This window comes from Misgurnus anguillicaudatus, chromosome 23 (genome assembly GCF_027580225.2).
Source record: "Misgurnus anguillicaudatus chromosome 23, ASM2758022v2, whole genome shotgun sequence".
In the NCBI taxonomy this organism is placed as follows: domain Eukaryota; kingdom Metazoa; phylum Chordata; class Actinopteri; order Cypriniformes; family Cobitidae; genus Misgurnus; species Misgurnus anguillicaudatus.
In genome coordinates, this window is record NC_073359.2 from 4,641,957 (window position 1) to 4,658,507 (window position 16,551).

The 16,551-nt window shown below is 40.7% G+C and overlaps 1 pseudogene; it reads left to right on the forward strand.

Annotated features, from left to right (window-relative positions):
- Positions 1-8,741: 8,741 nt before the first annotated feature.
- Positions 8,742-13,094, forward strand: LOC141349273 (solute carrier family 2, facilitated glucose transporter member 9-like; annotated as a pseudogene).
- Positions 13,095-16,551: the final 3,457 nt, after the last annotated feature.

Below are 16,551 nucleotides of genomic sequence, written 5' to 3' on the forward strand. Positions count from 1 at the left end.
ATCCAAAGTGGAGTACCAAGCAGACCGTGTGAGACCGGCAAGGGAGTCTTCAATACGGGGTAAGGGAAACGCGTCTTTCTTGGTCACCAGGTTAAGCTTCCGATAGTCCACACAAAACCTCCAAGCTCCTGACTTTTTCTGCACAAGTACGATAGGGGCTGCCCAGGGGCTACTGCTTTCCCGGACGACGCCTCGCTCCAGCATACCCTGCAGTAGTGAGCGTACCTCTGTATACAAGGTGGGTGGGATCGGCCGGTACCTCTCTCTACTGGGTCCTGCATCTCCAGTCGGTATATGGTGTTCCACCACCTTAGTACATTCATAATCCTCCTCGTGTCTTGCGAATACATGTTGCCATTTCCGAAGGAGGGCTTGGAGTCTTTGTGTCTGCGCCTGTTCCAACTCTTCCCCTTGCAGGGACTCACCTGCCAAGTGCCTCGGCACGTCCCTCCCCCCGTTGTTTGAAGGGGCTTCCATCTGGGTCAGGGCCACCTCGATGACAGTGGGGCACACCTGACGGAACCTAACGTCTCTCTCCTCCCTCACCTGATGGGGCGCAACCCCCGTTAATCGGGCCAGCCGCTGGTGTCGGTGTAAGTATACTGGGTAGGGGTGGTCGTTTCGGACCTTCACAGGGACCCTCCCCCGGCGGACCGCCGCTAGGCCTCGTGCTACTTCCACTTGGGGGCAATCGGCGTGAGGTTCAACCAATACCCATTCTTCGGGGCCAACTCCTCGGGGGGCTACTATCACCCACACCATGGCCTCACTCCTAGGGGGAATTGACAGAGCAAATCGACACATCACTCTTCCTACCTCTTCCCGGCCTCTGCGGACCTGGGTCATCTGGACCCGACGACAGTCGGCTACTACTTGCTCCCATAGGGGCCTCTCGACGGGGGGGATCCTGGGGCCGGGCTTAGCCCGAAATAACTCCTCCCAACATTCGGAGAGAACGTTCATACCTAATAGGGCTCGATGGACACCCAAACATCTGTCCTCCACGATAATCACTCCTTTCTGGGGAACCAACACCCCATGAACTTCTAAGTCCGTCAGCCGATAGCCAATATAAGGGATCTCTAGGCCGTTGGCGCCCCGCAACGTCAGCCAGGGGGCCTCCCCTCCTTGGGCACTCTGCTTCCCAAATACTTCCTGCGAGAGACTTTCCGCAAACAATGTCACTTGAGAGCCCGTATCTACTAGGCACTGTATTGTCTTGCCACATACCTTCACCTCCGCCATTGGGCTGTGCCCAACCATCTGGTCTCTAGAATTCCCACGTCTTCCAGGGTCTTCTCTAGGGGTCCCGGCCACACGACCCACTGTGGCCGGTCGTCTTAAAAACCCCCCTCCGATGCCCTGTGAGGCCCACACTGGCGACTGTAATGCCCTGGTTCTCCACACCGATTGCAGATTGGCCGCCCTTGGTCATCCCACTCAAAGTGGGGCCGGTTCGAACGATTCGGGCGTCCCGGTGGCTCTCGGCCCCTCTCAGAGTAGACTCGCTCTCGGGGTGCCGGCCTCGGTTCCTCTCGTGCCCTACTTTGGCGAAATTCTCCCAAGAGGGTCTTAGATAGCTCCGACATCTGCTCTCGGACATCTTTCAACAATTCTACCCTCAGGGCTTGCTTCCAGTCTGCGTGTTCAGGTGGCGCTGCTGTGTTTCCACTTACGGCTGCACATACAGGGGTTTCGGTTACTTCGGCCTCATCACCCTCCAGGGCTAGCGCCTCCTTCTTTAGATCTTCGAAGGTAAGCCCGGGGTCCCTCCGGAACTGGACCCTCAGACTTTGTCTCACGGGGCCTTCTTTCATCCCCAGGAGGAACTGGTCGCGTAACAAAGCTTCCCCATCTCCTAGCCCATGGTCTCGTCGGGCTTGTAGGCGAGTGAACTGCTCCCGCAGCCTGAGGGCAAAAGCTCGAATAGGTTGTCGGGGGCCTTGTTTACAATTAAAAAATTGTGAACGGAGGACAGCTACGGGGGTATGGTCACCATATTGTTCAGCAAGGAACTGGAACACAGTCTGGGCGGTGGCTCTAATTGCTTCGGGGGCGGCTTGTACCTCTCGCCGTGCTTCTCCTTCTAGGGAGTTCAACACAAATTGGAGCCGCTGGGCGGCGCTAAGGCCCTGCAAGTCGGCCAAGTACTCCAGTTGGGCCTTCCATTCGGTCAGGCGTACCTCCGACTCTGCTCCTCCATATCTCTGGACCCATGGGCTGCCCATGATAACGGATGTGGCACGGGGTGGGGCTGCTGGCCCCGCGTTGTCAGTCATTGGGTGACCTTGGTTACTCAACTCGAGGTGGGACCCTGCCGACTACGCCAAAATCTGTCACCACTAGGGGCTGGCTGTGTTTGACTAAAGCCACGCCCCTTTTCAACTCCCACCTCGAGGAGGTCCCCAAAGCCAACCCAATGACCAGACAAACACGGAAACAGGTGAGTAAAATTTAAAACAAGCTTTATTGAATTTAAATATTTAAAAGAACTGGGGAATTGGGGAAAGGGGGATTTAAAACTAATAGGCTTCTTCTCTTCCCTCCAGGGAGACTGCAGCCACGGGCAGACAGGGGCAAAGGCAACAGGGGTGTCAATCACCATAAGCCGGGGGAAAGAGGGAATCGTCAGGCTCCGGCCTGGACCCTGTTAACCGTGGCGCCCTCCTTCTTCTTTCCCGGAGGCAGAACAATTTCGGTGTGCCTGGTAGGAGATTTTCCACTGTCCGTGAACCTTTCCTCGGTCCGGCAGGGGGTCCTCGCCCCACGTGCCTTCACGTCCCCCGCAGGTGTTCACTGCGACACAGAAACACGGTTAGTGTGGATTTGGTATGCTTCTCACCGGTTCTGCCGCTTACAGCTCTCGGGGTAGGTAGCGCGTTACACCGTCTGTCCTCCGATTGTTCACGCTCGTCCTCCTTTCTCTCCTCAGGCGGCCACTAGGACACAAAAGTACGGTTACTTGGACTTCGAGTATGTCTCACCGGTTCTGCTGCGTACAGCTTTCTGGGTAGGTATCACATTCACAGTCTGTTCTTCAGTGGTTCACTCTCGTTCTTTTCTCTCTCCACAGGTGGCCGCTAGGACACAAAGACACTGTTACTGGAACTTCGAGTATTTCTCACCGGCTCTGCTGCATACAGCTTTCTGGGTAGGTATCACGTTCACAGTCTGTTCTTCACTTATTCACTCTCGTTCTTCTCTCTCTCCACAGGTGGCCGCTAGGACACAAAGACACTGTTACTGAGACTTCGAGTATTTCTCACCGGCTCTGCTGCATACAGCTCTCTGGGTAGGTATCACGTTCACAGTCGGTTCTTCAATTTTTCACTCTCGTTCTTCTCGCTCTCCACAGGTGGCCGCTAGGACACAAAGACACTGTTACTGAGACTTCGAGTATTTCTCACCGGCTCTGCTGCATACAGCTTTCTGGGTAGGTATCACGTTCACAGTCTGTTCTTCACTTATTCACTCTCGTTCTTCTCTCTCTCCACAGGTGGCCACTAGGACACAAAGACACTGTTACTGAGACTTCGAGTATTTCTCACCGGCTCTGCTGCATACAGCTTTCTGGGTAAGTATGGCTTTTTTTCCTCCGTAGGTCAGCAGAGGGGCGAAGGTCACACACCACCTCACCGGGTCGAGCGCTGCCCTATCTCCACTGCCCGTAGGCCGATCGAATCCTGGACAGGGGCGCCCCTTTGTAGGGACCGCGGGGGCGGCGGACTCTTTCGCCTCTGACTCTGTGACAAAAGACAGACACAAGTAAGTGTACACCACAAATACTTCCAATACTTCACTCACAGCCCTGGACAGCTCTTGGTCCGCGTCCCTTCGTCCTCCGAAACAGCACACAGCGTATGGTAGCAGAATTTTCTGAGGTCGTTAGCCCCTCCGTCCTCTGCCCAGGAGAGAAGATGGATGTACGGGGCTTCGTCTACAAGACACACAGCAACCCACAGCAAATACACAGCACCACTCCAATGTGAAAGCTTATTATTTGTAAAGTCTCACTCACCACGCTATAAGTGCAACACCACAAGGAAAAGCGCCCGGTGTCCTCCACTGCGCTTGGGCTAAATAGGGGCGATGGCAAACACGCCCGAAATAAAGTCTCGTTGCTGTGCTGTTTTGGATCTATACTTCCAGCGGCTCGCCCACCACGCTATTATAGGGGCAGGGCCGCCCGTTTCCTCCTCGAGGACTCCAACGATCACACAGGTTAATCTCTGCAGTTTACTCCACACCAAACAAGTATACTCACAGCGGATAGCCTTTGTTTACGTTGTACAACAAGGTCAGTTTTCTTCCTGCTTTACTCCTTCAAAAGTACTGGTTAAACCAAAGTTCCTTTCTACTCATCGGATTTTCCGTTTACTCCAGCAGGTCCACCGTCAACTACAGTGAGAGAGGGAGAGAGAGAGAAATACAGACAGCCACCACGTCTGACAATGAGCACAGCTCCGTTCCTCAGCACACACTAACAACGAACACAACTGACATCTAACTGCGCTTTTTATACTCCTCTTTGTACTCCAGTTATCCAATTACTCGGCGATCTCTTCAACTAGGCACAGCTGTGCCCAATCGGCTGATTACAGCCTTCGCGGAGTCACCGGATGTCCGGTGTTTCTGTATTTCCGGTCGGGGCGGAAACATCCGGGCGGAACCAAACTTCTTCAACTTTTGGTTCCCGCCCTGAAAAATCGTCACCCCGTGACACATACAACAATAAAGAATTGTAACAAAGGCTTAACTGAACCTTCTGCAGGTCTGTCACTGAAAAAAGTGAAATTTAACAAATTAGAATTAAGGAACTGAGATTAAATTTTTTAATTCCCTTCAGGCACAGAAATAAGATAAACCTAAGACAGTATGTCTTATACTAATAAAAGTGCAGAAAAAAATTCAAATAAAAAATGGTGTTCTGTTGTACTGTAGGTTTAACATAGACAGTTTCAGGGTTTGTTTAGGTTATTTGCAGTTTTTTTTGCAGAAACACCAGCATATCTACATTTTCAGGGAGAAGTTGGGATCTTTGAGCATTAACAATATCCCCTGCTGTAGAAAAAACATGTTCGCTTGGAACAGAAGTGGCTGGAACTGTTGGGTAAGCTTTGGCCAGAGGGAAAAGATGTTGGTACATGTGAGCGTTTTCTTTCCACTATTTCAGTGGACAACTAGTGAGGGGAATAGAAGTGTCCTTTTTGTAAATCTCAACCTCTACTTCTATGCTACTTTTTGATTGTCCAATTGCTGGTTTAGCAAAAGTTGCACCAAGCAGATCTTCCAGTGCTGTCTTTTTGCTAGGTGGTTGATCTTGCTCAGTGGTGTTTCTTTGATCTTCTGCATCAGTAGGATTTCCATCACTAGCACCTCCCTCTCTCTCTTCAGTTTGCTCCACAGTGACAGCCTTAAAAATAATAAAAAGTGTGAAAAGAGATTTAAGAGACACACACACACACACACACATTCTGGTTTCCATGTTTTGTGGGGACATTTCATAGACGTAATGCATTTTATACCGTACAAACTGTATATTCTATTCCCCTTACCCACCCCATTCTCTAACCCCAACCATCACAGAAACCCTTCTACTACTTCACATTTTCAAAAAACATCATTCTGTTTGATTTATAAGCTTGTTTCCTCATGGGGACATCAAAATGTCCCCACAAGGTCACAAAAATACTGGTATTCCTATCTTTGTGGGGACAATTGGTCACCACAACGTGATAATTACCAGGTGCACACACACACACACACACACACACACACACACACACACACACACACACACACACACACACACACACACACTCACGCCCACGCGCACACGCGCCCCCGCCCACACACACACACACACACACACACACACACACACGCGCGCACACACGCGCGCACACACACACACACACACACACCAGCAGCAGCAGCACAAATTACAGAAACATGCAAATGGAGTGACAGACACACAAATACAGATTTTCCATAAGTAGTAAATGCTGACATACCAGCTGTAATTGGTTTGCTTTGTTTTTCAGCCGGTGGAAAACCTCTTCACGTTGTTCAGGGAGTAGGTGGGGCAGCGACCGAAATCTGGGGTCTAGTGCAGTACTCTCCATCAGATAATCCTGTACATCTGTGTATCTGTTTGTCAAGTTTTGCAGGATAGCTCTTTTCATGTTAGCTATAGTTGTGGAGTCTTTCTCGTCCAGTGTCATGCTCTGCTCGATCATTGATTTACAGTTTTTTTTCGATTGCTAAACGACAGTGAGCCCAACTGGAGCCACGTGTGCAAAACTCCAACCACAGTCCGCACTACCAACAATCACCTGAACACAACTCTTAACACATGACTCAAAACAGCTCAGTGCAGCCAAACACTAAACACAACCCTCACTGAGATAACACACACTGTCATTCAGAACACACTGAGAGGAAAAACACTAACATCAAACACCAATACACAAAATATAAACTTTTTATCTTTAGAGTTTAAACAATTTCAGTGACGTCACAGAAAGTAATGTTTTCTTCAAATAATGATTTATTTTTTTTTATTTATCACATGACTTAATATTTTATTTAGAACATCATAATTCTTTAAGGTAAATGAAAATTAGCAGTTTGCTTCAGTAGTCTGGAGTAATTTGCGGAATTACAGTAATGAGAAAAAAAGGTAGAAACTAAAAGTACATGAAAGGTAATATTTCATATATATGAAATATATATATGAAATTGGAATTTATATTTATATGAAATTGCAATCAGCAGTGTTTGAAAGGCACAAGGCTGAAATGAATTCTGTTTTGAATGTGTGGTTCACAGTTTTGATAGCAGTGTGTTAGCATTTGAACAAAGTGCTGTAAATCCACAGTGTTGTGCAGGTTGTGGTTAAAGTCATGGGATAAGTGTGTAAAGTTTTGAAAACTGTGTTCAAGCAATGAAAAACAAACTAGAGTTTGTTCATGAACTGCTGCTGTGCAGACTGTAGTTAGAGTTTTGCACATGTGACTCCAGTTGTGCCCACTGTCGTTTAGCAATCGAAAAAAACTGTAAAAGGCACAATGAGTGACAGGGTGGCGTTCTTTTCATCAGACAGGACAGTGGTGGTTTTAACGGTTTAAGAAGTTTTACTATTTCTTCTGCATCACTTATGTCGGCGCTGTCGAGAGTATCAAGTTGACGGGCATTTTTGCGCATTTCTGTGCTCAAGATTTTACCTCAATAGATTTAATATATTAATGATTTAATGTACTGATCAATGCATATCTATTTCTGTTTCATTTTTACTTGTGTTATATCACTCTGATATTATCTGTTGGGCTGAAAAAAAGGCTTGGGGCAAACAAATCTCACCTAATTTATGATTTAGCATTTTCCAATAGCATCATAATGTGTAGCAAGTAATTTAAAGGAAGAACTCTGTTAGCATGAATAATCCAGCATGTGAGACAGTAATTTATTCTGTACAAAAGCTGCCTGATTTTACAGACATTATGCAACACTGAGAGTCAAATTAACTAAACTATTTAACCTAAAAACAGCACATGGACACAACTCAACTCCAGTCATTCACTGTTAAAATCATTTTCTTCAAATATAAAACAAAACACATCATACATGACATGCTAACAGTTTATTTAGTGTACTTAAATGCAGATTATGATTAATGTATAAACATGCATCTGTGATATTCAAGACCCCTTTTTTTAAATCCTGATGTTTGTACAGTGAAGCATCAGCACAGAGTCATGTGAGGACCAGTAAAGGATGCCAGAAGCTGTTTAATACGATGATGCCACAAACAGAACACAAAACTTTTATTTTAATAAAGTCAAAGGTCACAGAGCAAATGAACGTTTTAAATCATTTCCATAATGAAAATGAATATGAATATTTATTGCCCTTAATTTATACTCATAACATAAACCGATTTAAAAGTATTTCCCTGATCATGATGCAAAGATGACAGAATAAAGAGCACTTATTGTTCTGTTATACACATAACTAATGGTTTAGTGATTTGAAAGAGTTTGCAGTCATAAAACAATAAATGTGAAATCAGAAACATTAGTGTTTATTTATCTTCTCACACATGAGTTTAAATCAATGATATAAATCAGTCATTTGTTCTTTATTTCTATCATCTCTATACAGTATATACAGCATTGATCATTTTTTCATTATGTTAACATACAGAATGTGACTTACAGTCATGTGAAACAGAAAGTACATCATAGTTTTATATATCAGGACATTAAAGTCATTTGGTACTTGCAGCTCTTAAAAATAAACTATTAAAATCTTTTTTCTCGCTTCATAAATGATACTCACTTTTCCTTGTTTAATCTTGATCATTTTATTACTTGAATCATCAGAGTTCTTGTCCAAATATTATATCAATTAAACGTGAAACAAACACTCATATCTTGAATGGTTACTCAAGCATTCGTTCAAGTGGATATAATGTGAATAAAGTGTTAAATCATGCGAGTGTTAGCATGTGACAGTGCGTTTAACATTTTGTACTCTTCATAAGTCAGGATCTCTCTCTCATCAGTGTTAAATGGGCAAAGCTCCACCATAGACAGCGCACCTTCTTCCCCAAATAATCAGCAATGAGATTTTTCTAGCTAAAAGTTTAATGTAATACACGACACCCGCTTGCTGTTTTAGTTTTATTTACATTCAGTCCTACAAATGGCAGAGGAGGTTTTGAAAGATCCTAACAGGACATGTACAAGGTTATGTAGCTTTAATTTAGGTTTAATGTATACTTTTCTCTTGAGAGGTTTGACTTTTAAACAGCAATAGACTGTTTTATGTTATATTAAATATAATAAATATAAAGGAATATGTAATGTTTTTCATCAAAGGTATTTGTTTGCATTCAGAAATGTCCTTTCATAGTTTAAGAAGATTTAAAAAAAAGATTTGGTTTAGTACAAGAAAGAAAGCCCTATAGGGGTGATTAGTGTGGTGATATTAAAATATATATTTTTAATTGTTAGATAAACAATCTCTTTAATGAATGTTATTTTCAGTACTTGAATTATTATTTGTCACTTTTTTAACAGCATCTTACCTTGTCCCTGTTGGCAGTAGCGTTGCTCTCGTGATTGGGAAGCTCTCTGCTTTATGGTTATAATCTGGCTGTGGTTAATTCTCCTGCGCTAGTAAGTGACCTAAATATGAATAATATGTGTGAAACTAATACTGTTTTGTATAACGGGACTTGCTGTTTGGCAATGCCAAGACATTTTGTGTTTGTTTGCTCACAGAGGAAAAACTCTTCAGTATAAATGATGAGGTTTTTCATTCTTCTTGTTCTTTATTAGTACATTAAGGACTTTTATAACCAAACCATTGTGAGACGTTATGGGTCAGGAGTGGATGAAGAGCATCTTACGTTTTTTTTTATTCAATCACTGTGTCTATATTTGCCGTTGGAGGCTTGCTGGGCTCTCTCACAGTAGGAATACAGGTTACCACATTTGGAAGGTAGAAAACGAAGCTTCAGATCCCAGAATTGATTTATTTAATAATATTTTGTAATAAAAGATAAAAAAACGAATAGTGTAATCTTAGAAATAAATGCATACAGGTTATGCTCTTCATCACAGATATTAAAGACTCATTTATTCAATCTCAAATGTGTACAAATATATTTACATGCATGTAATAGGAAGACACTTTTATTCAAAGCAACTTTGTGTGTTTGTCTAATTTGTAGGAAAGGGACGCTGATACGCAGCACAGTTCTGGTGTTTGTAGGTGGAGGGTTGATGGGCTTCAGTCGGTTATGTGGCTCACCAGAAATGATTATTATCGGTCGCTTCATTATAGGAATACATTCAGGTAAAGCGATGTCCTAAAAATGTGCTTTGCATTTCTCATGCTATTAGTAATCTTATGTTGTGATGTCTCTTCATGCATTTATCTGCTTTACTGATGTGTCTTCTGTCTGTCGTGATGTTGTAGGGATATCTCTCAGCGTGGTGCCCATGTTTCTTGGAGAAATTGCTCCAAAGAATCTCCGTGGATTCCTGGGACTCATGCCCAGCATTTTCATCTGTTTGGGTGTATTTATTGCTCAGGTTCTGGGGCTTCATGAGATCTTAGGCAAGGTGAGTCTTGATTGAAAGTCCTCAATCCTTTACTGAACTCATTTAAAACTATTTTTGTGTTAAAAACCGCTGTTCATTTTAAGTTGATGTATTTACTAATATGAACTTTATTTTAAAGTGTTGTTGTATTTTTGATCTGGTGTCTCCACACAGGAAGAGTTCTGGCCTCTGTTACTCTCTCTTGTCATATTGCCCACATTCATACAGCTCGTCTTCTTGTCATGGTTCCCAGAGAGTCCAAGATATCTTTTGATAGAAAAGCAGAACATTCATGCCACAATCACAGGTAAAGACTTTTATATTCAAAGATTGTGACATCCTGGTCTGTGTCTTCTGTGGTTTTAGTGCCTTGTTTCGTCTTGTTTCTGTGTTGCTCCGTCTCTTTGAGCAACTCTGTCATTATATGATATCACGTGATCTGATTCTTTTGTGTTATGATGCTTTTCTGTCCTGCTTGATGTAGCATTGAAGTGGTATCGTGTTAAGTGTAACATCCAGGCTGAGGTGGAGGAGATGCAGGAAGAGCAGCGAACTTTGACCTCAGTGAAGACGGTCTCAGTATTACAGCTCTTCAAGGATTCGTCCGTGCGCTGGCAACTTATCACCATCATTGTGGTCAATGCGGGAATGCAGCTGTCGGGAATTGATGCGGTTTGAATGTTGTGTGAAAAAGACAATAATGTTGTTGTAGATAAAAACAGGACTGAGTTAACTTCTCTATTTTTAGATCTGGTTCTACACCAATTCAATCTTTGAGAATGCCGGCATTCCTGCTCATCAGATCCAGTATACAACAGTAGGCACAGGAGCTATAGAAGTCATCGCTGGACTCATAGGTGTAAGATTACATTGAATGTTAAAACAGTTTAAGATCTCGTGCATTATCATGATTTAATCACGAGTAAGCGGTGCTCTTGGGCATGATTTATTTAACTATAGGCTGACAATATATGAAGAAACTCAATTTATACTCTTCAGATTGTGTTTCTACAGTAAAATCTGATATTGTATGCAGGTATAATATATAGACGAGTAATACCAAAGTTTACAAATAAATTAAAAATAATTACATGACAAGTCATAAAAATGTATAACTTTATAACTTTTATTGCAACAGATTTTGCTTTATAAGCATTTTGTGCCCAACTGCTTTCACAACTCCAGAGAAATGTCTAAAACTGTTTTTATATTTTTGTTTGTTTGTTGTTTTTTTCATTGTATGAACATAAACTCATTGAGTTGAAAGCGTCTAACATTGTTTTTCTGAATCTTCAGTGCTTCACTATTGAGCGTGTTGGCAGGAGGCCGCTAATGATTGCTGGTTTTAGTTTTATGTGCATTTGCTGTGCTGGAATTACTTTTTCACTTCAGTTACAGGTAATTCTGATGATTTCTGAACTCTTTGTTGGTTATACACTATTTATCTTTACTTTTAAGTTGTCTTTACTTTAATTGTAATCATAAATATAATTTCCTTGAAACAGATTTAGACAAAGATGATTATTATGTGAAGGTGTATGCTAGAGATTTATAGTGACTTGTGTTTGTGTTTTTCTGTTGTCAGACTCATGTGTCCTTCATGCATTATATCAGTGTGATCTGTGTGGTTGGGATTATTGCTGGATTCTGTATAGGGCCTGGTGAGGACGTCACATTGGGTCTCATCATTACACATTGTTTGCCTGCTCATTTACTGATTTATCTCTGAAGAGTAGTCATAAAATATCTAAAAGATCAAGTTTGAGCTTTCTTAATGAAGCTGTTATGTTTACAGATATTGCACTAAATGGGCTCACAGAATTTCCTCTATGGTCAGACAAGCAACACATTTTACAGATAAACGGCTAAATAAAACTTTATATATATAACTTCATGTTTAAACAAAGAAAAGATAAACAAGAGATAATCGCAAAGTTTGGGTGTTTTCATTACTTTGTCAAACCTCAAATGATCTCTAATTAAAAGTCTAATTTATTAAATTGAGCAACTAGTGCCACCTAGAGGCAATGAATGTGGAGCGTAACACATAATAATAATAAAGTCTTTTATAACTCACTTTCAATACAATTAAAACCCAAATGCATCTTGTGTGCAGCCGGTGTCTCATTATTGTTGACAGGAGAGCTCTTTAAACAGTCTCATCGACCTGCTGCCTACATTGTAGGAGGATTTCTTAACTGGATATCAAACTTCACTGTGGGCTTTGTATTTCCATTCCTACAGGTAAGACTTCCTCAGGGAACATGAACATATATGATATATTTACATATATGAGATACAATGAGATGATTTAATTGATCTATTCACTCACTTTCATATTTTTCTGATATATTGTTCAATGTTTTTCCAGATGTCTGCTGGTGCTTTCTGTTATCTGGTGTTTTTGTGGTGTTTGTGTTGGCGTGGCGCTCTATGTCTACTGTGTTGTCCCTGAGACAAAGAACAAAACTTTTGTGGAGATCAGTCGGATGTTTGCCTTAAAAAATAGGCGTGAAATTGAAAAAGAGCCCCTGGCTATCGCTGACCAACTCAGTCTTAAAAAGATGAATGGATATGGAAGTGTTGTGTCTGAAGATCTGGAGAAATCGTCTTGATGTTGTACGCTGTGATCTGATGCTGCTAAATACTGCTGCTCACAGTGCCATCAAAATCTGAGATTATTTTTGTTATGCTTTCAAATATATTACTCAATTGTTTAAAATAGTTTTTAACTTAATTTACATAAAATAATGTTTACAGCCTGATACAAAAATTGTTTTTGGTATGTATTTAATTTCATGACAACTGTGAGGGGGTGAGTTTTTTGTGACTCATCTGTTTAAATGATATTAAACCTTAAAGTTCTGCATAATTAAGGGCGTGGCCACTTGAGTGACAGTTGAACAGCCACTGCTGTCACTAGAGTCGAGCTTGGCAGGTGTGGTTTCAGCAACCAGCCACCTCAGCTTCACCCATGTCCTGCCTCTTTACCCATTTTCGCTGCAAGTGATGTGCGGTTACGCGCTGTCAAGATGGCGACGGCAGGCGCTGCCTACTTTTGGCTTTAAAAATGCTCTTATGGGTGACGTCACGGATGTCCATCTTTTTTACTATGTTTTACTTGTATATGTTATGAAAGGGAAATTAAGACAATCACTAGACTACTTACATTAATTTCCTGCATTTATTCTGTTAAACACAAAATGAAGATATTTCACATTGTAGAAACAACAAATATGGAAGTCATTGAATACTGTCAGTGTCAACTGAGGAAATGATGACAGAGTTGGGTGAACTGTCCCTTTAAAAGTGTTACTGACCAATCAACTTTTTATTTTAATAAATCTTTATTTAACCAAGAACTCCCCATTTCCTTTTGAGGGAGACTTGGATGAAAAATACACACTATTACATAGACAAAAAAAAATATTCAGAACAAAATTAAGGTTCACTAAATACCGAAATGTCATGTAAATTATTTATACAAAACCCAGCCTGAAAATAGCAACAACACACACACAGATAAACATCTTTATAAGCTTAAAAATTTTAATAAGTGCCTTTAATTCTCCCATGATAATAAAATGATCAAATGTAAAATGTAAACTGAACAAATGCTTTCATAACTGCAAGTTTAAGGCACAGCCCTGTAAAAAATCCTAACATAACAAAAAAATCATGTATTTGAGCATTATATTATTTACACTGAGCTTGTCATTAAAAAGGGACATTTTAAAATAATTTTTAAGATTCAAATGTGAAATAAATCTTTGTCACCAGAGTACATAATGTGAAGTTTTGACTGTTGCTAGGTGATGATGTCATAAAGAGAGTTGTGACATCACTCCAGTAGTTCTGATGGACAGACAGCTGATCTACTCACAGACCTGCAACATCTAACAATGACAAACACACAGAAAGAGATAATGTTATAAAATCTGAGCATTAGTTTATTTAACATACAGATATACAGATTTTCTCACCTCTATTTGTTTGTCATCAGTTTTGTTTTTAGATGAGTTCAATTTATTCATGCAGATGAAAAACCTGTAGGGACAAAATTCACACTCTTACAATCTGAATTCATATCAGAATATTCACTGTATATTATGCTGTTTTGAGTTTTACTTGATGTTTTACTTACCAGATCCATACAGCTCCTATAATGAGAAACTGAGGCAGAAACACCAACAGAGTGACAAACACTGAACTGTACACTACTGCTTTAGTGGCTTTGCCCATGTCTTCATTGTTTCTGTCAGTTTTTTCAGTGGTTTTGTCCATTGAATCTGAAGAAGGACAAACCCCAAAAAATTCAGAATATACTGTAACTTTACTCTTCATCTTAAATAACAAAGACTCATGATGTTAAAATCAATACAGTAAATCTATCAGATAGATCACCTGAATGCAGGTATGAGAGGCTGTGCTACATTATGAATATCATTACAACTGAAGCAGTTGTGAAACAGTTTGTAAAAAATGAAAACAATAATGACACAAATATTTCTTTCATTATGAGTCTTCATTCAGCTATGAGTGCAGCACAGTGAGACTAAAAGTATCTCAGTGATGATGTCATAGCTGCGTAAACCAATCAGCAGGCACGTGCACACATAGACATCAAAGGGGGCTTGAGCACCTGCCCTTTTTATTCCTGGAGAGAAAGTGCCCTTTTTTCTGGGGTGCTTTTAAAAAAAAATAATAATATGATCTTTATTCATATAACAACTTATGTCTGTCTGTTTCTTGTGTTTTTTACTTGTTGCTTATTTAATTTAACATGAATTTATTCAGAAATCATTTAAATGAGATTTAAACTCTTATATAAAGAAAAATAGCGCTATTTGTGTCACACAAACGGTTAACAGATGAGTCCCGCCTCCAAAATTCAAATCGCTAATATGATTGGCTTTACCTTTCCTTAGTCCCGCCTCTCTAACTTACTTCGCTTTTGATTGGTTTGTCTACACTCGTGCTGCATCATTCGCGCGCTTTAAGCGCCAAAGCTCAGCCCGTGAGCCCGAACGAGACGCGATCATGTGCATGATTATGCAGGCAGCTACCGGTAAGTGTGTGAGGAAAGCATTCTTATATTAACAGTTTTATGCAATATGGGACACGTTTTTACACATACCGATTCAGGGACATTGTTTTCCATGGCAATCCCATATTAACCTGAAGAGTTGCAAACTTGTAACAGTGTAGTGTATGTAGTTTAAACAGACTGCTCATAAAATAATAAAGCACAAACAATAAAATAATTGCTAACTGCAGTAGTAAGCTTTTTTGTTTGCGTTTTTTTGTAATGGCTGTTAAATAAGTAAAATGTAGTATACTGGAGTGATGTAGTAGATTGGGAAGAAATCTGATGGTTCAGTATTTTACTTGCCCAGTCTGAATTTTCACTGACATCACAAAAAAGTAAAATATACAATACAAATAAAATAGGCCTAATCTATATTTGTTGTTTCTGACATGTGTAACCCTAAATTTGAAACCTAAGATTAAAGGTGCAATAGGATGTGTTGTCATAATATGTTAAATTGTTCTTTGACAATTACATAGAAGGTATGTTGCTTTATTAAGTGCAAAAATGATCCAGAAACGTTTTTACATGTCTATTTACAACCCTAGAATTTGTCATTTTAATTAAATGGTCTATTTTTGCTCTATTTGAAAGGGTCATGAATAATAATGTTGAGCTCTGCTCTGATTGCTCTGCTCTGAGGCTCATGCCAGAAGCTCACATTAGTAAACAGACCTTATATTTTGAGCCCTTATCAGACAAAAATACATTTTGAGTAACAACTAACAACTAATTAGCTAAATGCTAGCATATGATATAGCATTTATTGGCATGTAGGGCTAACTCAGCAGTCACAACTTTGTTTTTAGCATTTTAACAAATTTGTAATTAATGTGTAATTTAATGTTTTCAAAACATGCACATTGTGTAATGGCTTCCTTTGCTGCTCTATAAACCTAGACTACTAAGGAGACCATTGTGTCTGTGTGAACAACTGATTATTTTGTAGACATCTTTTGAAAATTAAACAATTGCGTGAGTTTGAACTTTTTTGAACTTTTAAAATATTTTTTTAAAAAGGAAGTCAGAATTGCGTTAATATATATACTTTTTGTTTAAAAAAAAAAAGAAAAAAATATACATAATGATGAGAAGTGCCCTTTATTTAACTTGAGCCCCTGCCCCTAAAAATGTCTGTGCACGTCCCTGCCAATCAGCATCAAGGATTGAAACTCTCTCTTATATAATTTGATCAGATGTATGATGAGATGTTGTGTTACCTCTTACAGTACAGGAATACTCTTGTAGTTCCTCACTGTTGATTGAGTCCAGGTACAGCTTGTTTAATAATGTCAATTCATCTGTTACCTGTTGTCCATTCTTATACCAGATGTAAGTATGTTTGTTATC